Source organism: Lathyrus oleraceus, chromosome 2, assembly GCF_024323335.1.
Source record: "Lathyrus oleraceus cultivar Zhongwan6 chromosome 2, CAAS_Psat_ZW6_1.0, whole genome shotgun sequence".
Classification (NCBI taxonomy): Eukaryota; Viridiplantae; Streptophyta; class Magnoliopsida; order Fabales; family Fabaceae; genus Lathyrus; species Lathyrus oleraceus.
This window is the reverse complement of record NC_066580.1, coordinates 46,743,381-46,758,149: the sequence shown is the minus strand read 5'-3', so window position 1 is coordinate 46,758,149 and position 14,769 is coordinate 46,743,381. Positions and strand designations below refer to the sequence as shown.

At 37.0% G+C, this 14,769-nt stretch overlaps 1 long non-coding RNA gene across 1 annotated transcript; it reads right to left on the bottom strand.

The window, feature by feature from the left end:
- Positions 1 to 9,971: 9,971 nt before the first annotated feature.
- Positions 9,972 to 12,156, bottom strand: LOC127118016 (uncharacterized). The gene is made up of 2 exons (XR_007802080.1): positions 10,989 to 12,156; positions 9,972 to 10,357 (listed from the first exon to the last, which is right to left on the bottom strand). It is a non-coding gene; the product is annotated as an uncharacterized LOC127118016 (long non-coding RNA).
- Positions 12,157 to 14,769: the final 2,613 nt, after the last annotated feature.

Here is a 14,769-nt window from a genome sequence, read left to right as displayed (position 1 = left end):
TAAAAAGATATTTAGAAGCTCAGGAATACCCTGAAGGGGCATCCATCAATGACAAAAAATTCCTGAGGAAGTTCTCCGCTAAGTTCTTTCTGAGTAATGGAGTATTATACAAACGTAATCATGACTCAACTTTGCTTCGCTGTGTGGATAAAAAGGAAGCAGAAGAGATTATGGAAGACATGCACGACGGTATTTTCGGGACTCATTCTAGTGGACATACGATGGCCAAGAAGATTCTGAGATCAGGGTATTATTGGTCTACCATGGAAGCTGATTGCCACCATCACTCCAGAATCTGCCATAAGTGTCAGATCTACGCGGATAAAGTACATGTGCCGCCTGCTCCATTGAATGTGTTGACAGCACCTTGGCCCTTCGCAATGTGGGGCATTGACATGATTGGAGAGATTAAACCTACTGCTTCTAACGGGCATCGCTTCATCCTTGTCGCTATTGATTACTTTACAAAGTGGGTAGAGGCCGCCTCATTTGCTTCTGTCACCAAGAATGTGGTGGCACGGTTCATCAAGAATAGTCTTATTTGTCGGTATGGTATCCCTGAAAGGATTATCATCGACAATGGTACTAATTTGAACAACAAGATGATTACTGAACTCTGCACGCAGTTCAACGTAAAGCACCATAACTCTTCTCCGTACCGACCAAAGATGAATGGCGCTGTAGAAGCTGCTAATAAGAATATCAAGAAGATCATACAAAAGATGACGGTGACGTACAAAGACTGGCATGAGATGTTACCGTTTGCTCTTCACGCTTATCGCACTTCAGTACGCACTTCGACAGGAGCAACTCCTTTCTCTTTAGTCTACGGAATGGAAGCCGTTTTACCAGTGGAAGTTCAGATTCCCTCTCTACGAATCATGAAAGAGGCGGGCTTAGATGAAGATGAATGGATTCAGACTCGACTCGACCAGATAAACTTGATCGATGAGAAGAGACTTGCGGCTGTGTGTCATGGACAGATATATCAGAAGCGCATGACCCAGGCATTTAACAAAAGAGTCAAGAGACAGGTGTATCAAATTGGCGACTTGGTGGTCAAGCGTATCATTCTACCACAAGGTGATCCCAGAGGAAAGTGGACTCCCACATACGAAGGGCCATTTGTGGTTAAGAAAGTATTCTCTGGTGTAGCCATGATACTTGCTACGATGGATGGCGAAGACTTCCCACATCCCGTGAACGCAGACATAGTTAAAAAATACTACGCATAAAAGAGACCCGCTAGGTCGACGTACCTAGGAAAAAGTTAGGGCATCCCGGCGAACCAAAAGGGTTCGGGCAAAAATTAGGGATAAAACATAAAAAATGTGCACCCGGCAAGTCGAAAACCTGAAAAGGCGGCTTGGGCAAAAAGGGGTATCCTGGTGGATTGAAAACCTGAAAAGGCGGTCCAGGCAAAAATTAGGGATCAAAGCGTATGACTATGTCCCGTTCTCATACAGCTTCATCCAAGTTCAAAGGACTGAACAAGCTAATCACTTCTATCCGACAGCAGGAGATGAGAGGCTTGAAGACATAATGACAGTGGTGGAATTAGAATCGATAGGACTTTTTCTGCATAGCTTTCTCTTTGTTTGCCTGACAATTTCCTCCTACTAGGATTTTGTGTCTCCTTGTACTCAAATTGCCTATTTATAGGCCCTCTTTCAAAATCAATACAATTTCATTTCCAAAAAGATGCTTTTGTTTTACTTTCTCTGTTTTGTTTGCGTAAACGTCCATTGATTTAACTTGAATTGATATATGCATTTGAATATGATCAATGTTTATCAAAATACATGCATAAAATAACAATGACAATTACTAAAGGACTTCAGGATCGAGGAGAAGGTCTAACCAGACTTTCCAATGAATCTGTTGCCAATTCTATCCCCCGGCTAAGCCAGTTATTCCCCAGAAGAAATGGGCATCACTAGACGAATTGGTCATCTCTTCTATCCCCAGCCAGGCTCTGTCGAATGTTTCTACCATCAGACAGAAATCAAATACCCCAGCTGAGACAGGGTCATCAATACAAATATCTCCGACCAGAAGACTGAGATTTATTTCCCCAGTAGAGTCCCCTGACGCATAATTCATTCATTTCATAACATATACATGCATACAATGTTCGCATTTATTTCAGACGCATAATTCATTCATTACATCACTTCACAGCACACGCATGCATACAATATTTGCATCTCATGCATCATGACATGGCATGGAGCTAACTTTATTTTTCAGGTTAATTATCCTCTTGATACAATCAAAACAAAGGTCCATTCAGACGGACATCCTTATCATTCAACTACATCTTTCAGATATACTCCATGTCACCATTCATTCTGACATCCTCCTAACGATGGCATCTATAAGCCCATCCCAGACATTTATTGCAAATACAACATATACAAATACTATCAGATATAGTCTAATGTACGGTTCATTCTGGTTCAGCTCAACATATGACTCCTTTCAACTCAAATGCGATCTAACGTACGATCCATTCCGACCTTCAACAACTCCAATACGGTCCAGCATACGACCCAGTTGGACCTTCAAGGCCTCGGATGCTACCTAGCGTACGGTACATTCTGAAGTGTAGTCTGGCGTATGACTACCCCTTTATTATCAGATGCAGCCTAACGGACGGCTCGTTCTGCTACTCAGAGACGGTCTAGCTTACGACCCGCTTGGATGTTCATCCCCTCAAATGCTACCTAGCGTACGGTACATTCTGAAGTGTAGTCTGGCGTATGACTACCCCCCCTTTATCACCAGGTACAACCTAACGGACGGCTCAGTCTACAACTCAGATACGATCTAGCATACGATCCATTCTGATCCTTCACCCCCAGTAACGATACAGCCTAACGGACGGCTCGTTCTGCAACTCAGATACGATCTAGCGTACGATCCATTCTGATCCTTTATCCCCAACAGTGTATGACTCATTCGGATTCTTATCTCATTTTGATTCGGCATAACATATTACTCTCCCAACAAGTCCGATACGGTCTAGCGTACGACCCATTCGGATCTTCATTCCTCAGATACTACCTAGCGTACGGTACATCCCGAGGTATAGTCTAGCGTACGACTACTTTTCGTCAGATACAGCCTAACAGACGGCCCATTCTGCAACTCAGATACGATCTAGCGTATGGTCCATTCTGATCTGTTATCCCCAGCGGCGTATGACCCATTCTAACTCCCCAGTGAAGTCGACGGCCTAATGAATGACTCACTATACGGTCTGGCGTATGACCCAGTGACACCCATGACTTCAGATATCTTCTAACGTACGACGCACTCTGAAGCTCTCATCATCAAACTTCCTAGATGGCATCTTTAAGCCCATCTCCATCAAGACTAACTAATTGACAAGTGCAAATTTTTGGGGCGTTCTAAGTGTTCAATAATCTTCCACCTCCAGGCCACGAATGGCGTACATACCATTCTGACTCTCTCGGTTCAAGAATATTGAACAGGGGCAGCTGTCATACCCCAAAATTTGCCCATTAATATTTTAAGACATTTTTCAGGGCATTCCAACAAATTTTTATGACACTGATCTTAAAGGAACAAAGGCCCAGCTCACGAATGGCCCAATCCAGAAAATGGCCCAAACTGGCCTGTTCGCTACACGTTCGCTACATGCTCGCCTAGCGAACGTTCGCTACACGCTCGCCTAGCGAAGCTGACAGATAACAGAAAATTCTGGGCTTCACTCTGAGCCCACTAGGTCACAAAAAAGAGCATTATAAATACCAGCACTTCAGTAATGAAGAGGAGGACGAAAAAAGGACGAAAAAAGGACGAAAGGAGAACCCTAGCAAGCAAACCCTAGCGCTCACAGACGGAAAACCCTAAAGGAAACCCTGAAGGAAAAGCCGGCGGCAGCAAGGTCACTTCCGCTCAATTCGATCCGGTCGGCCAATTCAAGGTTACAATTCGATTACAAACAGGTTGACATTGCTATTACTACCTTATGTTCTTAATTTGCATATGGTATCACGATTGAATTTATGAAACTATCTTAAGCTTTACATATGAATTTAAGTATGCATGAACATCTGAATGTCTAACCACATAATCTCTGTAATGGATGCTATAAGGTGTGAAGCCTGCTGACATTATGCTGTTATCAAAACCAGAATCCGCAGCCGCTCGCTAGCACATCGCTAAGCGAGCCTGCAGCGAGTATTCGCTAAGCCTTCGCTAGGCGAGGCAGCGGCGACCGGGACAGTCGCTGATTTTTCTGTTCTGTCCTTTGCTAACCTGTCATGTTTTTATCATAGCCATGCATCATTTACCCGACCCTATTTACTGTTGTGATTTTTTATGGTGTAATCCTCTATTGCACCCTGATTTGGTATTCTAACCCGTTTGCTGAATGTTGCAAAGGTTCACACCCCAGGAAAAGATTGTTGTTTAGGTCTTCCACTTTATTTGTGGGATACCCTTGTGAAGATCTACCCTAAATTGCTTAATTAATTTTAATGTATTAATTTTAATGTATTAATTTTAATGTATTAATTTTAATGTGGAGATTCATCCTAATTACCTAATCGATTGTAAAATACGGCCTCTAAATATGTGATCTTGGACCTCTCTTGTGCCTTACGATATTACGGTATTACGGTCATGTCCCGCGAACGTGGGGATACACTTAGCAAAGACCCTTCGAGTAAATCATCATAAAATAAATCATAGTCCCTCGGATGTTGCCTTCGAATATACGATTTTGTCCCTCGATGACCCTTCGGTGTAGCCTACGGTTAAATGATGATCGTCCCTCCGAATGCTAAGGTATCCCTACAACTGTTGCCTTCAATGACCTATCGATGACCCTACGATGACCCTTTTACATCCAAAGGATAAAACTACTTACTTCTCAATAGTAAGGACAGTTTTACCCTCATAAGGATAGGAAATGCCCATAACGACCTTAGGAAGGTATAACTCTCAATTACTGGATCATAACCTAAAACATTTTCCACCCCTCACACTTTGCAAGTCCTAGAAAATCACCACTTGGTATACATTCATACTAGAATCATTACCAAGTTATATTTTTCTAAACTATTTTTCAAAATCAAACGAGATAAATACTTTGTATACATTCATACAAGAATCATTACAAAGTTAAACTCTCTTTTCGAAACATTTTTAAACAATTCACCAACACTTTTCAGACAAAACAAAAATATAAGTGATCCAGCAATTAAGAGCCCATGGATAACCATGGATACAAAGGGTGCTAATACCTTCCCTTTGTATAATGTACCTCCCGAACCCAAAATCTATTGAGGTCTTTCCTGTTCTTTTCCACCTTTCCTTATTGGATAAAAGAAAAGTCGGTGGCGACTCTTATTATCCGCGACATCGCGATAAAAAGCAAAATACCCCAAGTCAGTTCACCGTATGACAGGTGGTATACACCATTATCACCATGAGAATAACTTATGACACTTTGCATAATATTCTATATAGTATTCTCATAGCGGGTCAATCCAGTATAAATATTACTCTTAATATTCATACCTATGTTTAAGACTTGATAACTCCTTATCCATGATCTATGAGATGTGATCATCAGTCTATATACATAATAGTATTAATGCTTTAATGTTATCCCACTTCACAATAAAGCTCGACTACGGATACTCTAAGAATAATGTCCTTATGTTTAATGTGATCTCATGATTAAGTCACACTTGATACATTAAACGGACTAGCTATTCTAGGGACTTTATTAAACAAGCATAATAAAGAAAAAGCCTTTTATTATTAATAAATAATTCGATACAAGTACCAAAAGTATTGGCCTCTAGGGCTTACACCAAAAGGAAGTGGTTAAGGAGTATATATCAATGATTAGCAAGCATGAAAACAATAACAAAAAATACCTTAGGGTACCAAATCGGAGAACTCGAAAACGTCCAGGTATTGTTGCTTCTTTCTCTTCTTTCTCCTTTCTTCACTTATTTCTTCTTCCTCTTTTGATTTTTTTTCTCTTTCTCATTCTCTGCTACTATTTATTCCGATTTCTCAATGTTCTCTTTAAACTTTATGGGTTGCTATTGTTGATGCTGATTGAGGATGGAGATCAAGCTCAGCCTGATTAGAGCTTCAATGAGAATCTCTAATAGATTTTGGAAGAGCTTTAGTGTAAGGGTTTTAGCTTAAGGATACTCGGATTTTTGAGAGAATAGGAAATTATAGATGCTCAACTCAGTCCGTAATGTTAGGCTTTATAGGACTAGTTTAGGGTTGAATTGAGAGCATGTGAGTGAATGGTGAGTGTGTGAAATGATGTAGATATTTTGTAAAACTGTTGTGAAATCATGTGAGGGAGTGTGTGAGTTGTGCAAGTTGTATTGATGAATTGTGTAAGTTTATCATTTAGGATAAGGATGAGAGATTTGTGAGTATGAAATTATCCCTGATTTTATGGAGTGGAGGAGCAAACTGCGAGTGATTATGTAGCCAATTTCACATGTCACTTTGTTTCCACTTCAATGTAAAAGTACCAAAATTGTAATGAAAATCAAGTTGAAATTCAAATTCGGTTTGCTTTATCCCAATTCCAAATTGTACTAATCAAGTTCGATTTGTTTATTAATTTGTGTTAACTTTGTAATTTGAATTTGCTTGACCTTGTTTAATTCTTTGGATGAAGATGATGATGCAAGAAACAAATGTGATGGAAATGTAATTGGATGCAAGATGACTTTTTTGTTTTTAACTTTTAATAATAAATTGAAATGGGATGCAAATTGAATTTAAAGCCTAAATAAAGCGATGTGTGGAATTAGACATGAAATGGGACTTGGATGAGTATCAAAGTTGACTTTAGTTGACTTATACATAAATGCAATACTTTGAGGGATGAAAAGAATAGGGGGGAATTGAGGTATCCAGATGCCTCTATTTAAATATATTTAACTAGAGAATATGAAGAACGTTGGTCTTCATATCATCATGGTAGAAGATAGTTAAATGCAAAGGACCCAAATTTTGTCCCTTGAAGGAAAGAAACGAGATGTTGGGGATATGAAATAGGATGAGTCTTGAAGAAATTCCTTTATTAGGGACAAAAAATGCAAAGTGAACTCATTGGGGATTAAACTGAAGTAACTTGTAAAGGAGGTCCACTAAGGATTAAATGAGGTAAGGTGAAAAAGACTTACCAGGGAAAAACCCAAAGGTCAAATTCTGTAAATCCATCAGAACGACAAGAAGTATTTGAAAATCCATCAGAACAAAAAGAAATATTTGGAAAGACATTTGAAAGGAAATAAAGTTATAGAAATCCATCAGAATAAAAAGAAATATTCGGAAACTCATATGGTAAGAAAGGAAATAAATTTATGGAAATCCATCAGAACAAAAAGAAACATCCGGAAATCCATCAGAATGAAAAGAAATATCCGGAAATCCATAGGATAAAAAGGAAATAAATTTTTGGAAATCCATCAGATAAAAAAACATCTAAAAATCAATCGGAAAGGACATAAAGTTCTGGAAATTCATCAAATCAAAAAGAAACATCCGAAAATCCATCGAAAAGGAAATAAAGTTTTGGAAATCCATCAGAACAAAAAGAAATATTCATAAATCCATCGGATAAAAGGAAATAAAATTCTAGAAATCCATCAGAACGAAAATAAATATCTAGAAATCCATCGGAAGAAAAAGGAATAAAGTTCTGGAAATCCATAAGAACAAAAAGAGATATCTAGAAATCCATCGGAAAGGAAATAAAGTTATGGAAATCCATCAGAATGAAAATAAATATCTGGAAAATCTATCGGATAAAAAGGAAATAAAGTTCTGGAAATCCATCAGATAAAAAAGAAACATCAGGAAATCCATCGGAAAGGAAATAAAGTTCTGGAAATCCGTCAGAACAAAAAGAAATATCCGAAAATCTATCGGATAAGAAAGGAAGTAAAGTTCAGGAAATCCATCAGAACAAAAAGAAATATTCGGAAATCCATCCGATAAGAAAGGAAATAAATTTTTGGAAATCCATGAGAACAAAAAGAAATATCCGGAAATCCATCAGATTAAAAGGAAATAAAGTTCGGGAAATCCATTAGAGAAAAAAGGAATATCAAAAAATCCATCGGATAAAAAGGAAATAAAATTCTAGAAATCCATCAGAACGAAAAGAAATATCCAATAATCCATCGGAAAGGAAATAAAGTTCTAAAAATCTATCAGAACAAAAAAAAAATGGAGATCCATCGGATAAAAAGACACATCCAAACATCACATTGGATAAAAAGGAAATAAGTTCTGGAAATTACATCAGAACAAAAAGACACACGAAAATCACATAGGATAAAAAGGAAATAAATTTTGGAAATCACATTAGATAAAAAGGAAATAAGTTATGGAAATCACATCAGAACAAAAAGACACATCCGAAAATCACATTGGATAAAAAGAAAATAAGTTATGGAAATCACATAAAAATAAAAAAGACACATTCAGAAATCACATCGAATAACAAATAAGAATTTGAACCATAATGGATAAAACATTTGTCTTTGTAGGTGCCAAACAAAGTTGTGCTTTTGACCAAGGGGTAAGTTATTGTCGATAATAGGTCTTTGGGAAATGCATATGAGCACGAAACATATTTCGAGTTATGCATAATATTAAATTTTGCTTATATGCATGATATATGAATGATCAATACATGTATGTATGTCCATGGATATTATACTTTCAGGATAATCAAAGCTTGGTTTTCTTTTGCTGAAAGGCTCAAGCAAATATAGATTCTGAAGTACCAATGAAAATTGGTGTTTGGAGGTTAGGAATTTGGAATACGCCAATAAAAATTGGACTTTGATTTTTCATGTTCGTTCTATAAGGCTCTATGTTATGGGAATATTCCAGATGGATGCGATGATATATATGGCATGATGCTAGAGTGAAGTGGCATGATTAATGCATGACAATGATTTATGCGATGATTTGAATGTTTCAACAAGTGCTCTTATGGTGGGTCGTTGACGGTTAAAACTAAGAAGTGTTTTTTATGCCACATGGCTTCTTGTCAAAAGGTGATAGGATGTTATGCTAGCATGATCTCCGGAAACTCATTTAGAACTAAATGGTTCTTAATGCACAATGGAGTTTACTTGAGCAACTTGAAGGTTTGGAGAGGACATGCCTCTCTGTAGCTCATCTTGCCTCAGTCTATTGGGTATTTGAAGTAATTTTCCTCGAAACGAGTTTGGAATGAGCTTTCCATAATACAACCTTAAGATGGATTTCCCCAATATGGTTTCCTTTTCTATATTAATTAATAGTCATAATATGCCTTGGTTTAACCCCAAGCTTTTGAAGAATTTGTGCAAGGAGAAGGATAAATTTAATATAAACTATTGGTGAGGGCTAAGAAGGACCACGAGTGTTGAATGAAGAACTGTCATACCCCACAATTTGCTCTCCCCTTTTCACTTTTATCTGACTTTTGGTCTATGGTTCATCTACATATTCATTAGAGTCATAAGACATTCATTTATAATTGCATTTTTAAAGTGAACACCATTGGTTAAAAGGCCTTTTGATGTTTATGATTAACATGGAACTAGGGTTTCCCTTATGGTCAAATCTAGGGCATATTGATGCTACATTGACCAGTGATGACCAATTCTCTTGGACTCAAAGTTATGGAACCCTAATTCTTGATCTTTAACACTTGTGGATCATGGGATTTGCATCATGGCATTAGGATTTGATTATGAATTTCAAGTTTCATAGTGGTCAACCATGAAAGTTTGAATTTGACTGATTAAATCTCTTTGTGGGCTTTTTCATTACTAGTCCATTAGTTGTTGGTTTGGATTTAAGGCAAGGGATTGTGGTTCATACAATAGTCAAGATTCATGTTCAAATTCAAGATCAAGTTTCATTCAACTTCCAAAAAAGCCAAAATTCAATTTTTCAAATATGGAGGGAAAAGTTCCATTTTACTTAAGGCATTAGTCAAGTTACATGTAATGGTCAATCTACATTCAAAACATCAAAAAAGTACATTACACGTGCAAATTTGAGATTATACAAAGGAACCCCTAACTTTGATCTAAGGTTTACTTTTGGTCAACTGTTGACTTTTTGGTCAAATAGTTGACCAAAGTCAACTTAACCCTAGACTTATTCCCGTATTCATCTTCATGACTCCCACTTTGGTCTCCAAGTCACCAATCTTTGTTATGGTGCATCATGCCAAATTATGCTCATGTTCAAGTCTCAGATCAAAAGTCAAGTTTTGCTCATGTTGAAGTTTTGCTCATGTCATTATCTCCATGCTAAGCCCAAGACAACCCTACAATATCAACATACACCACACCATGTTATTTCAAACATAAGGTGATGCATATATTGAGACACACTTAGTTAAGGTGGTTTGCATGATAGTACAATGTATATACATACACTTAGTTAAGGTGGTTTGCATGATAGTACAATGTATATACATACACCAATGCATGACCTAACAACCGAGCACATACACTCACATAACAATTAAAACAATAACACAACATGGCATAACACATCATCCTAAATTCAAGTCCTAGCAGTCATGCTAACATCATACACATATCATTTACATAATCATGTACTAGCCATGCCAACAATTTTAATACACTCCAAAGTAAACTTCTCAAATCAGTTGAAAAACCTTTAACATTCAACAAATTTCACATTAGTTCAAGCATCATATCCTAACTAAGCTCACATTCTAACAGGACAAATCAATAACTAAATGAATCTAATTTCCCTAGTTAACACCCCCCATTGCACTGACTTCAGAATTCAACAAGCCTATTCAAAAGAAAACTGACTTGTTAAACTTTCTCATAGCAGTAGTTATTAACAACATTTTTTTCAATGTCACTAACAATAAAATCAGTTCAAAAATGACCCTAACAGTTCATTGATTGAACATGAATTACCTGCAAAACAATAGCATAACTACATAACTAAGTCATTCCTATAACCTAACTGTCAATTACTCTTTAAAGAGGCCCTGGAAGTTAGCTTTGTAACTGAATTCAATAACTAGATTCCAATCCAACACTAGTTCAGTAGCATTTCCCAAGCAGTTCACTAGTTTAACATTCCAAAACTAACTGAATCTAAAAGCTAACATAGCTATAAAAAATTCTCTCGATTTCCCTAATTCCCCTAAATTATTTTAGCTGCATAACTAATTGTTTTCAACACCCTAATCCAAACTCACTTCTTCTTCACTAACAATTTAACTCTCACTTTAACACCAACACTTTTAACTGATTCAAAAATCACACTAACAGAACTAACAATTTTTAATCACTAACTAAACTTGCATAATCAATGTAACAAACTTAATAAACTAAACCAACAGTTTTAACAGAAAGTTAACTAACACTTGCCATTAAGATCATCAACTATAACTGACAAGATAGCCTTAAATCACTAATAATACTTCACTATCTGGATTCATCTCATTAACATTTAACATAAGTTAACAGAACCCTAACATATAACAAGCTCCTCAATCCAACTTAGACTTAACTGTGCCCTAACTCTGTTAACACCTCTGCCCAACCTGCCCAAATCAGTTACATCATCATCCTTTATATAATTCCTCATCACTCTCAAATTCATCAACAATCACAATCACCACCACCTTCCACTGAAAAGTCTCTCAACTCTCTATGTTCTTTTTCTCTCTCAATACACTCTCTTTGAGTTCTCCCTGGAACTCTTAATATCTCAACGTTTCCCTCACTCTCACATGCAGACAACATTCAACAACAACCACAACAAGTTTTCCATTCGTACAAACTAGGGTTAGAGAATTGGAGGACATTAATATGAGATTGAGAGTGAGGGTTCATAGACGATCTGATTGAGGTAAGTTAGGATTGGTTTGGACCTCCGTCGCTGCCGGAGGGGATTTCCAGCAAGGTGGAGCAGGGGTTTCGTTGTGGGGTTTGTTTAGGGAAAAAGGGCTAAACATGATTGATTTAGGAAATAAGTGAGGTCTGATGGCTTCAGCCTCACATTTGCATTTCGTGATGGGCCTCAAGGCCCCTGATCCCAATACCATTTGTTGTGCACACCCCTAATCCACTAAGATACCCCATTCTAGACCCAGCCATTAGTTCAACAATGTTGGGCCTTCTACTTCATGGGTCGAGTGTTTTTGCTTAGCATACTCCCTCTGATACACATTGCACCTCCCTATTATTTTTATTATTATTTTTGTTTTAATTTCTTCTATTGTTTTTTCTTTTATGTCTTCAATTTATTTTCTTTACACAATTAATAAAAATCATGAAATATATTTACTACACTTTAGGAATAATAATAATAGTAGTAGTATAATACATGTTAGTATAGTTTCAATTAGAATTTAATTGAGTTTTAATCTCTTAATTCTTCTTTAATGTTGCAAATAATTTTGTTAGGAAGTAGGGTTCATGTGAATTCTAATTTGTAATGCTTGTAGTCTTTCAATTTAAAATCCATGTGCTTGATATCTTGATCATGCCCTTAAATGATTGATCGATCAAAGTCAATATTGATCAATTAATCACTTCACATTTTATTTGTTTCCCCTATCCAGTCAAGTGATCATAAGCCTCTTGACCACTTGATAGGATTAGTCCTTTACATTTGGCACTTACACCTGATTCTTCAAGTCAAACACAAGCTCAAAACATCATCATGCAAGACTCTGGAGACTCTGGACATCAAGCACAACAAAGATTCACCTTCAACACTTGTCGGTTATGATGCAAATAGTTTGCCACTGGCCTTAAGCAATGGAGAAGAATGAGAAGGATTATTCATATCCTTGTTATGAGTATCTCTGGGTACATGGTGTAGGCCCCAGTTATTCAAAGTATTCGCCTTCATTCATAGACTTTAGTGCAAATTAAATCAAATGAATGTCAAGTCTTCTTCTCCAAAGACACTTCAAAAATCAACATCCATTACACTCATCAACAATACACTTCCCTTTGGACCAAACACTGCATTCTTTAGATTTCCATACATTCTTTGGGTTAATCACCTCATGGTTAAACACCCATCTCTGAACCAAGATCCCCTTATCATGCATGTTTGCCTTGTCAGACCTCGTGCTTAGGCAAACCCCCTTCCTCATTCATGTTTTTCTTGTCAGACATCGTGCTTAGACAAACTCTCATGCATGTTTGTCTTGTCATACCTCATGCTTAGACAAACTATTATCTTTCTTGTTGCCTTGTCAGACCTCATGCTTAGGTAATCCCTTTTTCTTCATGCATGTTTGCCTTGCCATACCTCATGCTTAGGCAAACCCCATTCATCATGCATGTTTGTCTTGTCAGACCCGATGCTTAGACATATCCTTCTCTTTCTTATTTGCCTTGTCAGATCTGGTGCTTAGGCAAACACCTTTTTTGTAGGTCTTGATCCTTAGATCTAGCCAAAACCCTACAATTCTACATTTGCCTTACCATCTATTGGTTAACTCCATGCTATTTGGTTTAGACACACCTACCCTATGGGTTCAAACAACACAATCATGGTTCAAGCAATACTTTCATCATACCTCAATGTCGCAGTGAGAATCAGAGACCAAGCTATTAGGTTAAATTCACTCTCAAAACAAAATGTCACCATCAAACTTTAATTTTTCCAAGGGATGGGGAAAATATCAAATAACCCATAAATATGCAATGCAAAATAGTGCAATAAAGAGATTGAAGGTCCGGGGGTTTGTTATGAAAAGGGAAGGTACTAGCACCCTAATCATCTATAGTATCCTATAGGAACCTCTTGAGATATTTGTGTTTGGTTATTGTTATTTGCTATAGATTAGGGAGATGAGAAGAGAAATGTGTTTTATTGCTTTTTTGATTTGAAAAGACATAAAGTCTTGTGCCTACGTACCAATGAAGGATCAAAATCCTGTAGTTCGGGGTACAAATGACAAAAGGGTTTGTTTATTTGATTTTAGAAGAAGAGACAAGTTGTCATCTTAAGGTGAATACTCGTCTAAACCACCACAAATATGAGAAGATGGATCTTTGCATCATTATGAAGGAAGTGCTCCAACTTTGATATAAAATCTACAAGTATGCCACTAACTCCTTCATATAGAAAAGAATCAACATCAATTTCAATAATTACTATGAGGTAGGAGATTTATATATCAACTATAAAGATGATTCATGTCTAGTCTCTTTTGAGAAAAATGAAAAAGACAAGTGGAAAAAGTTTCGAATGAGATTTGTGTTTTTTTGGTCTTATAGAAAGAGTTTGATATGCTTAAAGTTTTTTTTGAAGCATATATGAAGAAAGAAAGTTTGAAAATTCAATAACCTAAAGTCAAGGTTTTTTTATGAAAGAAGCTCAAGTTTTAAAAATCCTAAGATTAGACTAGGGTTTAGAAGGGGCTAAATGGCACAAGGTGGGTAAAGGAAGCTACAAACACCCACGATGAATATGCACATGACAATAAGTCAACTATAATCCCTTTCCCTCGGATTGAAACACAAGCACAAGTATCATGGATTAACAGTATGCACTAAGCAAAAATATGAACAAAGTCACTACCATGTATCAAGCTTAAACATCTTAAGACACCAATCAAGGTCATCAATAAAGAATAGAGAAAAGGCATGGCATAGAGAATAGTTCATAACACATGGATCATACAAGCATACAAGCAAAAATGCCTCAAGAATAATTTTGCATAGT